Source organism: Colobus angolensis, unplaced genomic scaffold (assembly GCF_000951035.1).
Source record: "Colobus angolensis palliatus isolate OR3802 unplaced genomic scaffold, Cang.pa_1.0 Scaffold287, whole genome shotgun sequence".
Classification (NCBI taxonomy): Eukaryota; Metazoa; Chordata; class Mammalia; order Primates; family Cercopithecidae; genus Colobus; species Colobus angolensis.
This window is the reverse complement of record NW_012116121.1, coordinates 1,290,050-1,295,442: the sequence shown is the minus strand read 5'-3', so window position 1 is coordinate 1,295,442 and position 5,393 is coordinate 1,290,050. Positions and strand designations below refer to the sequence as shown.

At 51.3% G+C, this 5,393-nt stretch overlaps 1 long non-coding RNA gene across 1 annotated transcript; it reads right to left on the bottom strand.

The window, feature by feature from the left end:
• Nucleotides 1-1,574: 1,574 nt before the first annotated feature.
• Nucleotides 1,575-5,332, bottom strand: LOC105516654. Its single transcript, XR_001002523.1, has 2 exons — nucleotides 5,250-5,332; nucleotides 1,575-3,182 (listed from the first exon to the last, which is right to left on the bottom strand). It is a non-coding gene; the product is annotated as an uncharacterized LOC105516654 (long non-coding RNA).
• Between the last annotated feature and the right edge of the window lie 61 nt (nucleotides 5,333-5,393).

The window sequence follows — 5,393 nt, the reverse complement described above, 5'->3', positions numbered from 1 at the left end:
GCACTGATGCTCTGCCCGACCGGGTCCCGGAGTCTGTGACGCACTGATGCTCTGCCCGACCAGGTCCCGGAATGATGGGCCTCCACCGCCCACCGTGCTCTGAATGGCACAAGCAATACTTAAAACCAGCATTTACAGAGGCTGCTTCCCCCAAACACCCCTCAACAGCCTGCCAAGAGCTTCCATAAATTTAACTTCCATGAATTTCCATCTCAGTCCTGCTCTGGCATCCACGAGGCTGTGTCTTTGAAACACTTTCAAAGGCTCCGTCTCTGCCCCCTCCCTCCCCGTCTCTCCTGTCTTCTCTTTCTGGCGTTTCTAAGGTGGACATGCATCAAACAACGCGCAGAGTCCAAGAGGCCTGTGCTGCGGCCTCTCTGCCTCTCAGTGTCTGTGGAGCACCGAGGCCCCCACTGTGCTGTGCTGAGGCCACCGCCTCTGTGAACACCCACTGAGTCCAGGTGCCTCCTAGCTCTGAGTGGAAAGGCAAGGAGACACTGTCCCTGAGTTCGAGTACCTCCTGCTATAACTGGGGTGACCTGGGCCGTTCTTTAGGAAAATCCGTGACTCGGAAATGATTTCTTTCAAGACTATGCCCTGCCCCAGATCAGGTGCACCCCCTTGGTTATAAAACAGAAGATGAAGATGTTTTGGCTCTCGTTTTCACTTCCCCCCAAGCCAAACAGTGCTGACGTCAGCTATGCTGTGCTGCTCCTGTCTTTCAAACCATACATGTTCACTTTGTTCTCGTTCCTTCTAGTCTGTGCCAGCACTTTGATCAGTGTGACACAGGAGAGCTGATTGGAATGCTGAGAGCTTAGGCTAAATGAGCTGAAGGAGGTCGGCACGGTGGCTCACACCTGTAATCCTAGCACTTTGGGAGGCCAAGGTGGGTGAATCACCTGAGGTCAGGAGTTTGAGACCAGCCTGGCCAATATGGTGAAACCTCATCTCTACAAAAAAATTCAAAAATTACCCAGGCGTGGTGGCGTGCACCAGCAATCCCAGCTACTCAGGAGGCTGAAGCAGGAGAATCTCTTGAAACTGGGAGGTGGAGGTGGCAGTGAGCAGAGATTGAGCCACTGCACTCCAGCCTGGGCAATATGGCAAGACTCTGTCTCAAAAAATATATAATAATAATAATAAATGGGCAGAAGGAGAGGGTGCAGGATGTAAATAGCTGTAGACAGCCTCAAGAGCATTCTCCAAAGCTGAAGATGCTCTCTGTCTGGGATGAAGCCACCCTATTGGGTCTTCATATCCTCTTCCCACTGTTAATCCTTGAATCCTTGTGCTCACTCCAGTGGGGAGGACCTTCCTAAGACAAAAGCCACAGGATGGCAGATCGCCTTCCCTTTGCATGCACGGCACCAGGGTTGTGTTTGAAAACCCATGCCTGTGCAGAGAGAGGATGGCCTGGAGCCATACTGCCTCCAGCTATCCCAGCTGGGAGCTGAGGACCAGGGCTATCAGGGCAGGTGTCCCCCAGGGCTACAGAGGATAAACAGGTCCTTTCCAACTGTCCTCAGGGGCAATGGGACTAGAGTGAAAGCAGCCACCACAGCAGAGATTTCTTCATAATTCTAGTTCTGTTTTCTTTCAAGGCCTTTTGTAGATATCTGCAAAAGAGGACTTGAGGGAGTCAGCAGAGGCCTTTCTGGTGCTGGGAGCAGGGAGTTGTCACTCTTTGTTCTTTATCCACTGCCCTCCTAGGCATCCAGGGTGAAGGTGAACAGCTTAGAGCCACTGAGATGAGGGTCCTGGGAAGGCCAGCAGGCATCTCAGTGTGAAGGCCCCTCAGGTGGAGAGGCCTGCCTTAGGGTGAGGACGAGACCAGGGCCCTGGAAAGGCCAGGAAGCCAAGGTGAGACCAAGCCAGGACACATGGGGCGAGGAGGGACACAGACCACCCGCTCCAACTGACCCATGGAGACCTGTCCCACAGGCTCAGGGATGGGGTCCCTTCTCACACAGAACCCGGTAGCTCAGCTCTGAACGCGACTGAGAGAAACTGCCACTGCACCTGGCAACACAACTCCTCACGAAGCAGGTGACACGTGGACACAGGGCCTGGCCCCATGCACCCTGAGTGCCAGCAGGTCTCGCCTCATGGAACCCACTTCACTCTCCTTGGACAGGGATGAATTCTTCATCAGTACTGCAGCCGCACAGGCACAGCGAGCTCCCTGCCACAGGGGCAGGGGAAGCCAATCCAAGTCCATTGTTGGAAAACGCTTTCAATGGCTCTGTCTCTGCTCCCCCTCCCCCTCTCTCCTTTCTTTCTTCCTCTCCTGGGTTCTACTGCCCACTTCAGTGGCCTGACAGGCTTCTCCCCTCTCCCCCGGGTGAGCTTATGAGACTGTCACGTGGCAACAGGCAGGGGCCCTGCAACCAAAGCTCTCATTAATCCTGACGAGGGGGGACCCGCCGTACAGTGCCCACTGTGGAAGAGAAAAGGCATCCAGTGTGCTCAGCTCCTGTAACTGGACACCCTCCACAGCGGCTGGCCACCCGCAGAGAGCTACTTGAAGCTATTTGGGTCATCAATTAGATGAAATGGGGCATTATAGTCCAATGAATGGCAGACTCTGAATAGACAGAAAAACAGTTTCGCTAGAGTCCCAGAATGGACAGCACCCAGAGTGAGCATCTAGGCCATCGCTCAGCTGTGGCAGGGTCCCCTCTGCCTTGTCCCTGCTGGCTCATCCTTTCAGGACCTCGATTCTTCGAATGTCTGGGAACTTGCCACCCTTCCCAGAGGCTCGCCCATTCCTTACTTTCCTTACGTTTAGTTTCCACCCGTTCATCTCATCTCATCACTGAGGTTGTGCAGTGTAATCCCCTTTCCTCCTCTGCACTCAACTGAAAGAAGCCACAGTGTCGTAGCCACCAAAGCGGGGGCTGTGGACACAGACCTTGGGTGGGATGCCCGGCTTTGCCATCTTCTATCGAGTGACCACAAGCAAGGGACTTCATCTCACTGGGTCCCAGGCTCTGCACTTTAAAATGTGGACAAAGTACATACCTACTTCCAGTGAAGATCATAGACAGAAAGTAGAGTGTGGATGCCAGGGGCAGGAAGGGAGAGGGGCACCCGGGGCCAAGTTTCAGTTTTGCAGGATGGAGAGAGTTCTGGAGATGGGCAGTGGTGAAGGTTGCACAACGGCACAAATGTATTCCATCCTGAAATGTACACTTAAAAATGGTTACGATGGTACATTTTATTTCAAATGTATTTTAGCACAAAATAGTAAATTTTTAAAAGGAACAAAAAACATATCTACTTTAAAAAGTTATGAGAATTAGAGACGACATCTGTAAAGCATGAGTGAGGGGCAGCTGTCTGCTGTGTGGGCACCCAGGCGGGGCCAGGCACAAGGTTTGATCCTGAAAATGGAAGGAGAGGCAGAGATGACCCCTTCCACGGTCCAAGGAAATGCAACAGTTCTCAGACTCGAAGCGCCCCCTGTTAGCACCAGGACGTAATGTCCTTGGGTTTTTCTTTCGAGCTCAACTTGGTTATATTATGAACTGAGAATTCCAATTCTGTCCCCATAACCCCTGTGGTGGTGGAGCTGATAGGGAGATCAACCCGTCACAGAGTGCCCCTGATGCAAACACATAAATATGCTCCATAAAATAACAAAACATTTGGAAACTCAGATCCTCGCTTGAAATTCCCTAGCGCCAGAATGAAGCAACTCCAAGCCACAGCTGAGAACCAAGATGGGAACTCAGTGGACTGTAAAGTGCTCAGAGCTCTGCCTCCACCTGCCTGGAGGAAGGAGTTGAGCCCACAGCTGTCCCCTGTCCCCTGCCTCATGCCCCACACTCCACACAGAGCTGGGATTTGTCATTCATGAGGGAGCCAGGAGGATTGCCCCAAATGTGATCTGTGAGTTAGAAAAATCTGTCTATCTGACCGCGGACACAGCTCAGAGGCATCCCGTCCACTCTAGGCCAGGCGTGGAAAAGCATTGGCAGAATTCTGGGCCAGTTGAAGGTATGGGCTCCGAATTCACACTGCCTATGAGCTGGGAAAAGAACATGGGAAACTGGCCCAGAGATGAGGAAACCTGAAAGCCCTGTGGATGGCCCACACCCCAGGGCAGGTGCACGTCTACATATGGAACTAGCTCACACTGAAGCCAAGTATTACACAGCACATGGGGGAACAAACTGCCCAGTGCCAGTGACTGGATGTGGCAATGAGAATAAAGCACACCCCGGAAGAATCTGGAAGATATGTCAACAAAACTGTGCTTGAAGTCTTAGGAGAGGGGATGAAAAAAGCACAGGCAAAATTTAAAAAGGAACGAGTAGGAATTCTATTAAGAAGAAATGTGGTTGTGATAATGAAAACTCAAATGATGCACCGCGCAGTAAACCAGCCGTGACTGAGAGCATGTGCAAGCGGGAAGGCAGGTCTGCAGAAGCCACCAGGAACATGGGACAGGACGCAGCAGAGGGAACCGTGGGAGGGACACAGAACAGCGTGGGACACGAAAGGAGAACTTCTAGCACATGCCCAGGGGAAATGTAAACTGGCTTAGACATAACTGAACCCACAGAGCTTCCTTCAGAGGGAAGGCATGCAGAGAATGGAGAAGACAAAGTATTTGAAAAAATAAAAGCTAATATTTTTTAGATTTTTTTTTCTTTCTTTTTTTGAGACAGAGTCTTGCTCCATTGCCCAGGCCGGAGTGCTGTGTGGTGCAATCTCAGCTCACTGCAACCTCCGCCTCCCTAGTTCAAGCAATTCTCCTGCCTCAGCCTCACAAGTAGTTGGAATTTCAGGCGCTCACCACCATGCCCAGCTAATTTTTTTTTTTTTTTTTTTTTAGCAGAGACGGGGTTTTGCCATGTTGGCCAGGCTGGTCTGGAACTCCTGGCCTTAGGTGATCCACCTGCCTCAGCCTCTCAAAGCACTGGGATTATAGGCCTGAGACACCATGCCCAGCCATGTTTTAGAATTTAAGAAAGACTTAAGTCTTCATATTGAAAAGCATGTGATGTCTGAATCAGGAAAAACAGAAGCAGCCTCACACTTAGACTCATCATATCTATGAAATATCAAAGATTAACTTCAGAGAAAAATAGCACATCTCTTACCATGGAATGATAATTAGAGTAATACTAGATTTCTTATCGGCAATACAGGCTGAGTATCCCTTATCCACAATGCTTGGCACTAGAACGGTTTCAGATCTTGCCTGTTTTTTGGATTTGGAATATTTGCATTATACTTACGCACTGAGCATCCCTGGTGGCGGCGCCTGTAGTCCCAGCTACTCGGGAGGCCGAGGCAGGAGAACGGCGGGAACCCGGGAGGCCGAGCTTGCAGTGAGCCGAGATCGCGCCACTGCACTCCAGCCTGGGCGACAGAGTGAGACT